The sequence below is a fragment of the Orycteropus afer genome, unplaced genomic scaffold, assembly GCF_000298275.1.
Source record: "Orycteropus afer afer isolate SDZICR_OR568_19922 unplaced genomic scaffold, OryAfe1.0 scaffold00065, whole genome shotgun sequence".
Classification (NCBI taxonomy): Eukaryota; Metazoa; Chordata; class Mammalia; order Tubulidentata; family Orycteropodidae; genus Orycteropus; species Orycteropus afer.
In genome coordinates, this window is record NW_006921652.1 from 9,483,286 (window position 1) to 9,500,248 (window position 16,963).

General features: G+C 39.0%; 1 pseudogene; it reads right to left on the reverse strand.

Moving 5' to 3' along the window:
- Positions 1-16,371: 16,371 nt before the first annotated feature.
- The window catches only part of LOC122149954, a 162,495-nt pseudogene continuing 161,903 nt past the window's right edge, over positions 16,372-16,963 (reverse strand).

Sequence of the window (16,963 nt, forward strand, 5' to 3'; positions counted from 1 at the left end):
GTAACAACAAAATTATAACAACAACAACTGGTTGGAGTGGTGTGGCCCTGCCATGTTCTGTGTAATCACATGGCTCATATCTACTTCTGTGACATAGATATTGTCTCCATTTTACAGATAAGGTAAACAAGACCCAGGGAGGTAACTTGTCTAAGATCACAGCTGATTAGAGGCACAGCTAAAGCAAAACCCAGTCTGTCTTATGGCAGAGGCTACCATCTCAGCTCCTGGAGAGGGGCTGTGATTGCCTCCTTTTGGGAAATCTGTTCTGAACTTGATAAACTTGTTCACAGCAAACTAATGGCACTTAAAGGAACTTAAAGTCTTAGGTATAGTACTTAGACAAAGGCCCTTTTCACCCTTTCCTCAAGTACTACTGTCTCTGCCATCCTCCTTGCCCCAGCCCAATTTTTTAAAGGCATTAACACTTTTTGAAAACACACATTCTTTCATTTATTCTCTCTCTCTCTCAGGCTGAAAATTGGAATTAAAGAAAGAGACCTCTATTGGAAGCAAGGAAAATATGGTCTTGTAAGAAGCATAAAATACTTTTAGTACTAAACCAGTGTGTGGTGTGGAGTGGCTTTCACTTGAGGTATTTGTGAAGAGACGAGACCACAGTGGCTGTCTTGCTTAGTCCAAAAAACCAGATGCCCTCAAGTTGATTCTGACTCATGTAGACCTCATGTGTATCAGAGTGTTCCACTGAGTTTTCAATGGTTGATTTTTCAGAAGTAGGTCATCAGGCCTTTCTTTTGAGGTGGCTTTGGATGGACTTGACCTCTAACCTTTTGAGTAGAAGCCAAGTGCTTAACATTTGTGCCATCCAGGGCTCCTTGCTTAGTACAGAGTAACTAAAATCCATCAGTGACATCAACAAAGAGCTGAGTTAACTTTTCCTCTTACATGTAGATATTAATTTATATTATTGAAAAGAATTTCTAAATATTTCACAGATTTTATTCATCCATTTATTCATTTGTACGCAAAATCTATTTTGCATGTGTGTATGAATAACATTATCTTTTTCATTATTGCTTTAGTGGCAGGTTTATTATTCTCTATCTGTTTCAAAGCTTGGACACCTAGCCCTTAGGCGACAGTCACAGTGTAGGACAAATTCACCTTCCAAATCCCCATCTAGTCCCTAGAACCTTCTCATGTGCCTGCCAGAGGCACCTGTAGGTGTTATAGGTTGCCTGTACAGAGAAAGGCATTCTGTCTTTAACAGCCATGTGGTACAGCAGAATAAATAAAGTAGCATTGGATTACAACCCAAAATACCAAATAAATTTCCATGAGTCCATCCTGATATAAATAACTAAATGATGGAATAAAATAAGTGAGAAGAAGTGACAAATGTCCTCTATGGGAAAATTCAAAATAATTGATGTAGATACTCCACTCTCAAAGAAGTAGGGCATAACTTCCTGGTTTAGTTTCCTGAGGCTGCTATAACAAACTACCACAGATTTGGTGGCTTAAAACAATAGAAATGTATTCTTTCACGATTTTGGAGGTCAGAAATCTGAAATCCATATTACTGGACTGAAACCAAGGTGTTGGTGAGTCCAGACTGCCTCTGGAGGCTCTGAGGAAGAAGAATCCATTCCTTGCTTCTTCCAGTGTCTGGTGGCTGCTGGCTGCATCACTCCAGTCTCTGCCTTCTGTAAATCTACAACTGTCACGTTACCTCCTGCTCTTCTGTGTCAAGACTTCCTCTGCCTCCCTCTTTTAACAACCCTTGTGATTGCATTTAGGGCCCACCCAGATAATCCAGGACAATTGTGTCATTTCAAGAGCCTTAACTTAATCACATCTGCGAAGTCACTTTTGCCGTATAAGGTAATCTTCCAGGACCCAGTAAATATGTCAAGTGGTCATATTTGGGGCCATTATTCAGCTACTACACTTTCCACTCCTTGCATGGGCTGCACATAGTGACTTCCTTCCAAAGAGTAAAATGTGGAACAGGGGAAAAGGAGTAACTTTACAGTGGAGAAACCTGACAAACACTTCCTCAGCCAATCTGATTAAGGTCAGCATTAACAGTGTCATAAGTCACGTTAACAGCATGTATGTTTGAAATGATATGATACGAATTGTACTTTACTTCTATGATAAACACTTTAAACATTTCACTCCACTCTTCTTCTTGCTTACATGGTTGTCTTAGCTATATAGTGTTGTTATAACAGAAACACCATACGTGGGTGGCTTTAATAAGCAGAAATTTATTTTCTCACAGTTTAGGAGGCTAGCAGTCTGAATTCAGGGTACCATCTCTAGGTGAAGGTGTGTTCTCTCTATCATCTTTGGAGGAAATTTCTTGTGTCTTTTCAGCTTCTATTCCTAGGTATCTTGGTGATCATTTTATGGTGTTATGGTTTGAATTGTGCCTCCCCACCCCCACCAAATATGTGTTGTAAAATACTAACCCCTATACCTGTGGTTCCATGACTCATCTGTCAGTTTGTCATGCTGTGGAGGCTTGTATGTTGCTGTGAAGCTAAAGGCTATACTGGTATCACAAATACCAGCAGGTTCACCTGTGATGGACAGGTTTCAGAGGAACCTCCAGACTTGGAAGAAGAAAGGGACCATTCACTTCTCAAAGTATTGACCAGTGAAAACCTTATGAATAGCAGTGAACCACTGTCTGATATATTACTGGAAAATTTTATGAAGAGCCCTAAAACATTGTCTGATAAAGTGCTAGAAGATGAGCTCCTCAGGTTGGAAGTTACTCAAAATACAACTGTGGAAGAGCTGCCTCCTCAAAGCAGAGTCAACCTTAATGATATAGATAGAGTAAAGCTTTTGGGACCTACATTTGCTGATGTGGCACCACTCAAAATGATAAGAAACAGCTGCAAACATCCATTAGTAATTGGAAAGTGGAATGTACGAAGTATGAATGTAGGAAAATTGGAAGTTGTCAAAAATGAAAAGGAATGCCCAAAGATCAATATCCTAAGCATTAGTGAGGTGAAATGGACTTGTTTAGGCCATTTTGAATCAGACAATCACATAATCTATTAAGGATCTATCAGGAATGACAAATTGAAGAGGGATGGCATGACATTCATCATCACAAAGACTGTTTCAAGATCAATCCTGAGGTACAGTGCTGTCAGTGATAGGATAATACCCATACACCTACAAGGAAGACAAGTTACTACTCCTGTTATTCAAATTTATGCACCAACCACCAAACCCAAAGATGAGGAAATTGATTTTTACCAACTTCTGCAGTCTGAAATTGACCAAATATGCAATCAAGATGTATTGATTATCAGTGCTAATTGGAATGCAAAAGTTGGATACAAGGAAGAATCACCAGTAGTTGGGAAATATGGCCTTGGTGATAGAAATAACACCGGAGATGGCATGATAGAATTTTGCAAGACCAACTACTTATTCATTGCAAACACTTTTTCTTTTTTTCAACAACATAAATGGCAGATACGCATGTTGACTTTGCCAGATGGAATATGCAGGAATCAGATTGACTAGATCTGTGGAAAGAGGCAATGGAGAAGCTCAATAACTTCAGCTAAAACAAGGTCAGGAGCTGACTGTGGAACAGGCTACCAGCTTCTCACGTTCAAGTTCAAGTTGCAGGACCTCTGGTGGTGTAGTGTCTAAGGTATTTGACTGCTAACCAGAAAGCTGGCAGTTCACGCCCACCAGCCACGTCTTGGAAGGAAGACTGGACAATCAAATCCATGAGAGCCAAAACATGACCTCTATTATATCCCACCTGAATTTAGAGACCATCTGAAGAATAGACTTGACACATAGAACACCAGTGACTGAAAAGATGAATTGTGGGATGACATCAAGAACATCATCCATGAGAGAAGTAAAAGGTCATTAAAAAGATAGGAAAGACCAATATGGATGTCAGAAGAGAGTGTGAAACTTGCTCTTGAATGGAGAGTAGCTAAAGCAAATGGAAGAAATGACTAGATAAAGAGCTGAACAGAAGATTTCAAAGATTAGCCCAAGAAGACAAAGTCAATTATTATAATGAAATATGCAAAGTCTTGGAGTTAGAAAACCAAAAGGGAATAACATACTAGGCATTTCTCATGCTGAAAAAAATTGAAGAAAAAATTCAAGCCTTGAGCTGCAATGTTGAAAGTTTCTGTGAGCAAAATATTGAATGATGCAGGAAACATCAAAAGAAGATGGAAGGAATACACAGAGTCACTGTAGGAAAAAGAATTGGTCAATGTTTAGCTGTTTCAGGAGGTGGCATATGTTCAAAAACCAATGGTACTGAAGGAAGAAGTTGCACTGAAGGAATTGGTAAAAACAAGGCTCCAGGAATTGAAAGAATACCCATTCAGATGTTTCAATAAATGGATGCTGCTCTTGAGGCACTCACTCAGCTATGCCAAGAGATTTGGAAGACAGTTACCTGGCCAACTGACTGGAAGAGATCCATATTTGTACCCATTCCAAAGAAAGGTGATCCAGCAGAATGTGGAAATTATTGAACAATATCATTAATATCACATGCAAGTAAAACTTTGCTAAAGATTATTCAAAAACAGTTGCAGCAGTATATTGACAGCGAAGTTCCAGCAATGCAAGCTGGATCAGAAGAGGACGTGGAATGAGGGAGTTCATTGCTGATGTCAGATGGATGCTGGCTGAAAGCAAAGAATACCAGAAAGATGTTTACTTGACTTTGCAAAAGCATTTGTTTTTGTGGCATAAAAAATGATGGATAATGTTGAGAAGAATGGGAATTCCAGAACACTTAATTGTGCTCAATTAAGAGGAAACTGTAAATAGACCAGGAGGCTGTCTTTCAAACAGAACAAGGAAATACTGCACAGTTTAGTCTGGACGAGTGTGTCAGGGTTGTATCCTTTCACCGTACTTATTCAATCTGTATGCTGAGCAAATAATCTGAGAAGCTGGACTATATGAAGAGGAACATGGCATCAGGATTGGAGGAAGACTCACTAACAACCTGGAATATGCAGATGAAAGAACTCTGCTTGCTGAAAGTGAGGATGACTTGAAGCACTTACTGATGAAGATGAAAAAATACAGTCCACAGTATGCATTACACCTCAACATAAAGAAAACTAAAATCCTCACAAGTGGACCAATAAGCAGCATCATGATAGATGGAGGAAAAATAGATTTCATATTACTTAGATCTACAGTCAACACCCATGGGAGCAGCAGTCAAGAAATAAGATGTTGTGTCCCACTGGGCAAATCTGCTGCAAAAAATCTCTTTAAAGTGTTGAAGAATAAAGATATCACTTTGAAGACTGAGATGCACATAACCAAAGCCATGGTATTTTCAATTGTCTCATATGCATGTGAAAGCTGGACAGTAAATAAGGAAGACTGAAAAAGAGTTGTTGCTTTTGAGTTGTGGTGTTGACAAAGAATACTGAAAGTACTATGGACTGCCAGAAGAATGAACAAATCTGGCCTAGAGGAAGTGCAGCCATAATACTTCTTGGAATCAAGAAGCATTTGGTCATCTTGTCAGAAGGGACTATTCCCTGGAGGAAGTGGTATAGTAGAGGGTCATCAAAAAAGAAGAAGACCCTCAAGGAGATGGATTGACACAGTGGCTGCCATGATGGGCTGAAGCACAGCAAGGGATTGTGAGGGTGGTGCAGGACTGAGCAGCTCTTGTACATAGGGTGCTATGAGTTGGAGCTGACTCCACGGCACCTAACAACACAACATATCTGTGGTTATAATCCCATTTGGGAATGGATTCTGTTTGTTATGGTAACAAGACAGTACCAGTGTAGGGTGCATCTTAAGTCAATCTCTTTTGAGATATGAAAGTGATTACACAAGCAAGCAGATGAGGGGAGATGCACGTGAAGATCACCAGCCAGGAGCAAAAGCTCAAAAGATGCAAGGACTTTCCTCCAGAGTTGACAGAGAAAAAGCCTTCCCCTAGAGCCATTGCCCTGCTTTCAGACTTCTAGCCACCTAAACAGTGAGAAAATAAAGTTTTGCTTGTTAAAGCCATGCATTTGTGGTATTTCTGTTTATAGCAGCACTAGGAAGCTAAGACGTGTGGCTTGTATCTTTCCTATTAATTTGTGCCTTCTTGCTGCTTGCTTCATCTGTTCTTTTAATTCTCAAAAGAGATTGATTTAAAGCACACTCAACAGGAATACTGCTTCATTAATCTAACAAGGGAAACTCTATTACCTAATGGGATTATAACCACAAGTATTATAGAATTCACAAAACATACTTTTTTTGGGGACACCATTCAATCTGTAACAGTGGCTTCTGAAGAAAATAGAATATCCTTGTTCCTCTATGTCATCCCTTCCTTTCAGTTGGCCCCAACTTGTGGTGACTCCAGGCACAAGGACACTGCTTGGTCCTGCACCATCTCCATGATTGGTTGTGGATTAGACATTTGTTATCCATAGGTTTTTTTTTTTTTTTTATTGGCCGATTTTCAGAGTATATCACCACCTTTCTTCTTCATCCTTCTTAGTTTGGAAGCCTTGCTGAAACCTGTTCAGCATCATAGCAACATGCAAGCCTCAAGTGACAGATGTGCGAAGATGGTACTTGAGGTTCATGGCCCAGGAATTGAACCTTAGACTCCCTCATGGAAGGCAAGAATTCTACCACCGAATCACCACGTCCTCTTCTTCAATGACAATCCTGTTATTATACAGGAGCTCTATTCATAAGATAATAAAATGTGGGGACAGGAGAAGTGTTCCATGACCCTATAATTAGGTCCCAGTCTTTTAGTAAGCCTGTGTCCCTAGGCTATGACATTCATAAGTACTTCATAGCTTTTTTTCTTAGGTGAGACAAGGAGGCTAGAGGGGCTCGAACTGGGTATTTTCCTTCCTCCACGTTGGTTACCCTCTGGCAAAAGAGTTTCCTTTGAAGACAAGCTGTTGTCAAAGAGAAAAGAGGAGCACTCCGGGCATATTTTAAAATGCTTCCTTTACTCGATCCCTGCTGGAAGCACAAAGTTATTTTTCTTCCATTTCCACAGTGAAAACTTGGTGGGGCTCCTAGAGATAAAACTGGCAAAAGTGTGGGGGCACCGTTAAGGCTGGGCCTCCAGGAGTGTTCGTCTCTCAAGCTAATCCATGGTCATTTTCCAGCAATTAGTCAATTACCTTTTAAATATTTCTACTAGATGCTGAGTCCAGTGGTAGTTTCTGCTCCCTGTAAGCTGGGATTTTCTGTATCTGCCTATATCTCGTTTTGGGAGTGTTGGTTTTCCCTGTGATCTCAGTTCTCTGATGCATTTAAGAAGAGTTGTTGATCTTCAGTTTTTTCCTTGTTGTAAGGGTGGGACTGAGGACTTCTAAGCTCTTTACAAGACCATCTACAAACTGGAAGTGGCTGATACTTTTTAATGATTAGGTTTCTGGTTATCAGAAATGAGATAACTTAAATTTACTCACTGAGTATCATTGCACTATAAAGTGAAAACCCCCCAAAAAACCAAACTCACTGCCATTGAGTCTGATCCGACTCATAGTGACACCTCCTTGGGTTTCCGAAGCAGTATCACTATGGAAGTAGATTGCTCAACCTTCCTTCCGAGGAGTGGCTGGTGCGTTTGAACTGCCAGACTTACGGTTAGCAGTCAAGTGCCTTATACGGTGAAAAGGGGGTGGAGGGGGGAGAGGAAGGAGGTCACTACGACAGATTGTATTTTCTAAAGATGGCCATACCAATATATTCTTGTCTCATCTTGGAAGCTCTTCTTACAATGTGAACTTGACATTTCTCCCTTGAAGAAGACCTTGGGGTCTTTGCTCCCTCTCCTTGAATCTGGCTAATGAGGCTAAGTTGTAAAAGGTGATCTAGCCTCTGCCTGGTTCTCTTGGAACTCTAACCCTTGGATCTTAGCTGCTGTGTTGTGAGGAAGCTAAGCTGGCACAAGAAGAGACACATTTTGGTGTCCTGGACACAGCCCAGTTATGGTCCTAGCTGACAGCTGGCATCCACAGCCAGAATGAACAAGCCTTAGATTATGCTAGACTTTGAATGATCACAGGTGACGTTGAGTGGAGCAGAGACCAATTGTCCTTGCTGAACTCTGCCCAAATTCCAGACTTGTGAGCAAGAAAAATATTATTTCAATCTCCTAACGAATAAATCTGTCCTGGAAGAAGCACAGCCAGAATACTCCTTAGAAGTGAGAATGGCCAGACTTTGCCTCACTTACTTTGGTCATGTTGTCAGAAGGGACCATTCCCTGGAGAAGGATATCATGCTTGGTAAAGTGGAGGGTCAGCATAAATAGGGAAGACCCTCAACAAGATGGATTGACACAGTGGCTACAATGATGGGCTCAGGTAGAGCAAGGATTGTGAGGCTGGCGCAGGACTGGGCAGTGTTTCGGTCTTTTGTACATAAGGTTGCTATGAGTTGGAGCTGACTCGACAGCACCTAGCAACAAGTCTACTAACTTTTGGGGTTGTTGATCAGGCAGCAACAAGTACCCTTATATACTCTACTAACATTTCTGGTCATCTCCTTGCAGTCTTCTGAAAAACTTTTCAAAGAAGTCTGTTTATATTTATAGAAAGCTGGAGTAGTTGTCTTCATTATACTCATTTTCCTGCTTCCAAATCATTTCTCCTTAAAATAACAAAAATCAAACAATGAATAACCAAATGCACCACCTTCTCTAAAGTTTGTGCCATCTTTCTCTGATATTTGTGCCATCTTGCTGTAACTCCTGTTGCCCCTCCTCATAGCTGAGATTCCCTTCCCTAACTAATGACTTTAGCACTTTCTCTCCATCTATACCTTTATTGGGAGCTCTGGTGGCATAGTGCCTAAGGCATTTACCTGCTAACCAGAAGGCTGGTGGGTTTGCTGGTGGTTCAAACCCACCAGCCGCTCCTCGGAAGGAAGGTTGGGCAATCTACTTCCGTAGTGATACTGCCTCAGAAACCCAAGGAAGGGTTGCTATGAGTTGGATTTGACTCAACAACAGTGAGTTTGGTTGGTTTGGTATATCTTTATTAATGTTGATGACTTCAACCTTAATTGCATAATTTGTCCAACACCTGGTGTCTTTGTCCCTTGACCTTCTCACCACCAACAAGCTTTTCCTCCACCCCATCTCAGCCACCCACACTCTTGGCCACACCCTATATTATACTATCACCAGCAACTGTTACTACCTCTGAAATTTAACTTCAAAGGTCCCCTGCCCTGTGTATGAGCTACTCTAGCTCCCTTGCTTTATAACTGCATCACCATAATTCCATGAGCTTCTTAGGACCACCCACCCATTGACCCTATCAGTCTGATATTAACTATCTCTCTCCCTATGGCCTCATTTCCTTTCTTATCTAGTCTAGAATCAGCATTTTAACATAATTTCTCCCTCTTTTCTCTGTCACATTTCTTGGCACAATCACAGCCATAGTTGAACCCAGCTGTTCATGTTGTTGCAGCTAAATGTGGCTGGGGAAAATCGCACAAAGTTCCACTTAAATGACATGACCTCATATTTTAAAAAATATTTTGTAACATGACTATACATAACAAAACATTTGCTGGTTCAAAAGTTTTAATGTGTCTAAGCTAGTGACATTGATTATAATCTTCATGTTGTGCAACCATTGTCACTATCTTTTTCCAACTTACTGCACCATCATTAACATAAACTCAGAGCCCCCTAAACAGTAACTCTCCTTGTCCCCCTCCCTCCCACCCCTGGTAGGTCTATTTAATAAAAGTGAGATCATACAGTAGTTGTCCTTTGTGACTGGCTTATTTCATTTAGCATAATGTTTTCAAGATTCATATGTGTTGTAACATGTATCAGGACTTCATTCCTCTTTATGGCTGAGTAATATTCTACTGTGTGTATACACAACAATTTGCTTATCTATGCATCTGTTCACGGACTTTTAAGTTGTTTCTACTTTTTGGTTATTATGAATAGTGCTGCAATGAATATTGTGTATGTGTTTCTGTTTGTGTTCCTGCTTTCAAAACTTTTGGGTATATATCTAGGATTAGGATTGCTGAGCATGATGCTATGTCTTAAATGAACATTCAATACTGCCTAGCAATTCCACTATGTTCTCCTGCAAGTATGCTTTTCCACTCACCAAAGTGACCACTTTATACTTTATTGTCTTGTCTTAAACGTCCTATATGTCTTCCCATGCCTCCCTCACCTGATAATTTCACCTTACAATTCACAGAGATATTGAAGGATTCAGACAGAAACTCCTACATCTTCTTACCACCTGTCTGCAAGCCTCGTCACACCTGTACTCACATTCCCATCTTCTCTCTCTCTCTCTCTATTTTATTAAATTTTATTGTGATTTGGGTGAAAGTTTACAGAGTAAATTTGTTTCCATTCAACAGTTCACACACACTTTGTTTCTTGACATTGATTACAATCCCCACTCGTCCTACTTCCTTCCTGTAGTTACCATTTCCATTTGTCCCTCTTTCCTATCCATTCCTGCTTTTAGAACTTTATCCCTGGGAAAATGTTGCCCTTTAGATTTCTTATTTTGACCTTTCTAAGGAGTGTATACCTCCCCAGACCTCATAGACCTGTTTATTATTTGGCTGAAAATTGAGCCATGGGAGTGAGTTCAACTGCAGACCTGAAAGGTGACTAAAGGCCATAGTCTCAGGGGTTCACCTGAGGTGAGACCAGTAAATCTGGTCTTTTTATTATTTTGAGTTTTGTACCACATTTTTCTCCCACTCTATTCAGGATCCCCTATTGTGATCCTTTTCAGAGTGGTTGGCAATGGTAGCCAGGCACCATCTAGTTCTGGTCTCAGGGTCATAGAGGCTCACGTTCACATGGTCCACTAGTCCTTGGATTAATTGTTTTCATGCATTTTTTATTTTCTTTGCTCTTTTTTTTGCTCCAGATGAGAAGAGACAAATAGTTGCACCTTTGATGGCCATTCATAAGCCCTTAAGACCCCAGTCCCTACTCACTAAAGTAGAATGTAGAACAATGTCTTTGTGGACTATTATGCCAATTGAACTTGATGTCCCCCAAGACTATGGTCCTGACCTCGCAGGGAACACATTCCCTCAAGTTGTTTGGTATGGCCAAGAAATTTTCATAAATTTGCCCCATATTAGTTCTACTATATATATGGAAGTTTTTATAGCACGTGCATATACATATGTAGAAATAGCATCTGCCAAATGTATATATGGTTGTGGGTATAGTCCTGTTTGCCTATCCTTATCTAATCATTTTGCCTATCTACCTATGAATTGACTTGTAGATTAATGTTTGTTATTACTGATAATGCAAGATTGTGTGTGTAATAGTGTTCACCTTTGTTATCTGTAATTCTTGGGGCTCTCTCTATGTCTTCCTTTTCCTTAGTGATATTAATGCTGGTCATCCACTATTTATATATTGTCTTTCCTTTACCTAAATTAATATGTGTTTCTTATCTACTTAGTAATTTCCCCTCCCTTTCTCATCCTCTGGGAGCTCTGGTGGCGTACTACCTAAGGCATTTGACTACTAACCAGAAGGCTGGCTGTTCAAACCCACCAGCTATTCCTTGGAAGGAAGACTGGGCAATCTGCTTCTGTAGAAATACCCTCAGAAACCCAGGGAGAGGTCAGTCAGAACCGACTCAATGGCAGTGTGTTTGGTTTGGTTTTGGTTCTCTCCCTCTAAGGACCTCTGGTGGAGTAGTGCCTAAGACACTTGACTGCTAACCGGAAGCTTAGTGGTTTAAACCCACCAGCCACTCTGCGGAAGGAAGACCGGGCAATCTACTTCCGTAAAGATTTACTGCCTCAGAAACTCAAAGGGGGTCGCTATGAGTTGGAATTGACTCGATGGCAGTGAGTTTGGTTTGGTTTGGTTTGGATTTCTCTTCCTCTGGCAACCATCAAAGAATTTTTCTTTCTGTGTGTAAACCTTTCCTTAACTTTTTGTAATAGTGGACTCATACAATATTTGTCCTTTTGTGATTGACTAATTTCACTTTGCATAATGTCCTCCAAATTCATCCAAGTTAAAAGGTGTTTCACAGATTCTTTATTATTCTTTAATGTGCCATACTATTCCATTGTGTATATATACCACAGTTTGGGTATCCATTTATTGTTGATGGCACTCAGGTTGTTTCCATCTCTTTGCTATTGTGAATAGTGCTGTGATGAACATGGGTGTGCATATACCTATTCGTGTTCTGGCTCTTGCTTCTTTAGTAGTAGGATTGCTGGATCAAAGGTATTCCTATTTCCAACTTTTTAAGGAAGTGCCATACCACTTGCCACAGTGGTTGTACAATTTTATAGTGCCACTACCAGTGTATGAGAGTTCTAATCTCTCCATATCCTTGTCAACCTTTACTGTTTTCTGTCTTATTGAACTTTGCTATTATTGTGGGGGTAAGATGATATCACATTATTCTTTTGGTTTACATGTCTCTAATGGATAATGATAGCAAGCATTTCTTCAGGTGTTTGTTGGTTGCCTGAATATCTTCTTTGGTGAAGTGTCTGTTCACGTCTTCTGCCCATTTTTTAATTGGATTTTTTTTTGTCTTTTTGATGTTGAGATGTTGGAGTTTTCTGTACATCTTAGAGTTAAGTCCCATGTCAGACATGTAATTGTTGAATATATTCCCCCAATCTGTAGCTTCTCTTTCTACTCTTTTGGAGAAATCTTTTGATGTGCATAAAAATTTAAGTTTTAGAAGATCCTACTCATTTAGTTTATCTTCTGCTGTTTGTGGATTTCTATTTATATTTGATAGTATATTTATGCCATAAATTAAAGCCCCTAAGTTTGTCCCTATTTTTTTCTTTGATGATCTTTGTTTTAGGTTTTACATTAGGCATTTGTTCTATCTTGAGTTAGTTTTTGTGTATGGTGTGAGTTATGGATCCTGTTTCATCCTTCTGCAAATGGATGTACAGTTTTGCCAACATCATTTGTTGAAGAGACTTCCCCCATTTAATGGGTTTCACCCCTTTGTCAAAGATCAGCTGTCCGTAGTTGAATGGATCTATTTCTGGACTCTCAATTCTGTTTCATTGGTCTATGTGTGTCATTGTACCAATATCAGACTGTTTTGACAAGCATGGTTGTAGGTTTGGAGATTGGGAAGTGTGAAACATCCTACTTTGTTCTTTTTCAGTTGTGCTTTGCTTATCTGAGGTCTCTTTCCTTTCCACATAAACATAGTGAGTGGTTTTTCTATGTTCTTAAAAAAATGTTGATGGAATCTGGATTTAGATTGCATTGAATCTATAGATTACTTTGAGTGTTATTGACATTTTCACAAAGTTAAGCTTTCATATGCATGAGCATGGTATGTTCTTCTATTTATGTAAGTTTTTTTTTGGTTTGTTGTAGTAGTGTTTTAAACTTTTCTTTGTATAGGACTTTTGTGTCTCTGGAAAGATTTATTCCTAAATATTTTATCTTTTTGATAGGTATTGTAAATGGCATTGTTTTCTTTATTTCCTTTTCAGAGATCTCTTTGTTGATGTGCAGGAATGCTACTGATTTTTGTATGTTGATCTTGTACTGTGTCATTTTGGTGAATCCTTCAATTAGTTTCAGCAGTTTTCTTGCTGAGTCTCTGGGATTTTCTAAGTATAGGATCATATAGTCGGCCAATAGGGATAGTTTCACTTCTTCTTTACCAATTTAGGTACCTATTGCTCTGGTCAGGACTTCCAATACAATGTTGAATAGGAGTGGTGATAGAGGGTATCCTTCTCTGGTTCCTATTCACAAAAGGAATGAATGCTTTCAGTCTCTCTCCTTTGAGAATAATTTTGGCCCTTGGTTTTGCATATATGCCCTTAATTGTGTTGAGGAATTTCCCTTCTATTCTTATTTTGCTGAGAGGTCTGAACAGGAACGGATGTTGGATTTTATCAAATGCCTTTTCTGCCTCGATTGATAGGATCATGTGGTTCTTTTCCTTTTTTTATTCATGTAGTAAGTTATGTTGATTATTTTTCTAATGTTGAACCATCCTTGCACACCTGGCATGAATCTCACAATGTATTACTATTTTTTTTTTTTTATATAGTGTTGGATTTCTATTGCCTAGGATTTTGTTGAAGATTTTTGCATCTATACTCATGAGTGTTATTGTTCTGTAATTTTCTTTTTTAGTGGTGTCTTTGCTTGGCTTTGGAATCAGGGTTAAGCTTGCTTCATAAAATGAATTTGGGAGTATTCCATCCTTTTCTATGTTTGGGAATAATTTAAGAAGGATTGGAGTCAGCTCTTCTCTGAATGTTTGGTAGAATTCTCCAGTGAAGCTGTCTGGGGCAGGACATTTTTTTGTTAGGAGCTTTCTTTTTTAAATGACTTTTTCAATTTCTTCTTTTGTTATGGGCCTGTTCAAATTTTCTACCTCAGTCTGTGTTAGTTTAGGTAGATAGTGTGCTTCTAGAAATTTGTCCATTTCCACTAGGCTTTCAAATTTGTTGGAGTACAGTTCTTCATAGTATTCTGTTACTATCCTTTTTATTTTGGTTGGTTCTCTTGTGACATTGCCCATTTTGTTTCTCATTCATGTTATTTGCATCTTCTCTTTTTTTCCCTAGTTAAATTTGCCATTGCTTTGCCAATTTTGTTAACTTTTTCAAAGAATCAATTTCTAGTCTTGTTGATTCTTTTGTTTTTCTGTCTTCAGTTTCATTTATTTCTGCTCAAATCTTTATTATGTCCTGTTGGAGAATGTAGGCCTTTTTTGTTACTCTTTTCCTAATTGTTGAAGTTATTAGGGTAAGGTATTGATTTTGGTTCTTCCTTTTTTTTTTTATTTTCTACTTTCTTTTATATTTAGATCTTTATGAGACAAGGTGACTTTCATGTCTAAACATTGGAACAACCTCAATTATATTAATATGACAATCATTATCATCTTCTAAAGGAGATGCTTAATTAATATTTTAATGGGAAAAAAGTATTTAATATTTAGCTTTTGGAATATGGAAATGCCTCAGACAAACTGTATGACCCCAGTGTATGTATATTTGAGGTACTATTTGTATAATTAGTAGTTCTCACAGCCGTGGGAACCACTGCTCTTTTGGAAATGATATGCATTTACCTTTAAGTCAAGATTCTACTCTGTTGTAAGTTCAGTTCAGTGCTGTTCTAGTTACCTACTGCCTTAACAAACAGGAGTTTATTCTTACAATGTGGAGGCTTTAAGTCCAAGTTCAAGTGCCAGGCCCTAGGGGCTGGGTGAAAGACCCTCAACCTTGGGGTCCAGCTCTGCCTCCTGTTCCCGGCCCACTGGAGCTAGAGTGTTTCTTCACTCAGACAGCTACTGGCTGCTGAGGCTGAGAAGCCCCAAGGTTGACAAGTAAAAAGGCACAGTCCCAATGTTACCAAACCACACAGCAGGCCATTAACTTAAGTCCATTGTAAGTCTTAAGGTTGGCAGAACATAGCAGCCTGCTGAACAATGGCACAGCTATATGCAGGGTCCAAGCATGCCAAAGGCTAGAGGCCATTCCCAAGGCTTCTCCTTATATACAGGAAGCAGACCACATAGCCAAAGCAGCTACTCAGCTGCTTGTGATAGATCCCACCATGGAGTTGATTGCCAATCTCATCATGGGGAATAACTACCACCAGCTGCCCCGCCACTCAACCAGACCTAGCCAAGTTGACACACAAACATAACCACCACAAGTGCTATGGAAGTTATGCAAATAGATGTAAACCCTATCATTAAACTTAAAAAGTTAAAATGTTTACTAAATTATGTTATTAACACAACTATAAAAAATAGTTAAAGTGCAGAAGCACCATAACAAAAATATAGTTGTCAATATAGCTGTCTTATAAGTGTAAACTACCATGTCATCAGATTAAAAGAAAACAAAACAAATGTCAAAGGTCATTTTTTTTTTCATTGTTGGTTCCTTCTGACTCTTCCATATAAATACAGTGTTTAATCCTGATAATTTATCCTTATTTAATCTGTGAACAAATTTGTTGTTGTTTTTGTTGTTATGTGCTGTCGAGTTGTCTCTGACATATAGCGACCCCTCCTTGGGTTTCCAAGGCAGTATCTCTAGGGAAGCAGATTGCCCCATCTTCCTTCTGAGGAGTGGCTGGTGGGCTTGAACCTCCAGCCTTCTGGTTAGCAGTCAAGTGCCTTAGGCACTATGCCACCATAGCATTTAGTGATACCAAATACTATTGTTAAACAACATCATCATCCAATTAAATAGATTACTATTATTATTGAAATGTCATCAAAATTTTCAAGCCTATTAATGGTTTCATGCAACTTAAAAATCTAATTTTGGAAATAACTGGCTAATGATTTTTTCCTTTTATTTGTGAACAGCCATTATACACCAGTGTTGCTATCAATATGTAAATATGGTGTTAAACATGCTTACGTTTTTCTTAAGAGCTGGAATACAGACTTTACAATATAAGTAAAACATTATCAAATATTGTGACAATGCCATTACCATTATGTAAGAGCATTGAAAAAAAAATTATTACCTGGTTATATACAGTGCATTTTTCTGAACTGAATTATAAATTTCCTAGAGGCTAAGATGATAACAAATTAATCATCTTGACATGGTGTCATGTCAATCTTCTTTCAGAAAGTTCACAGGCCTTTGTTACTGCCTTTTTCTAAACGATCCTGAAGTTCTGAGTGTTCTCTCAGGAGTCGGTTGTATTCTTAAAGTCTCTCCAATTGCATGTTCATTGACATCACATCATTTTGTGCCTTAGAAAGGGCATCTGAAGTCTTCTGTAATCTGGTCTTCAGTTTTTGCCGGCCTTCTACTAGTTTTTTGTTTTCTACTTCCAACATGTGTTGCTCTGCCTTGCCATAGGTTTTCAATATCTGTTTTAGTTTTTCATTCTCTCCCATGAATTTTTTGGCAGCCAAGTTGGTATTTTCTGTTTGACTTTTTTTTTTTAATTTTTAATTTTTTTAAA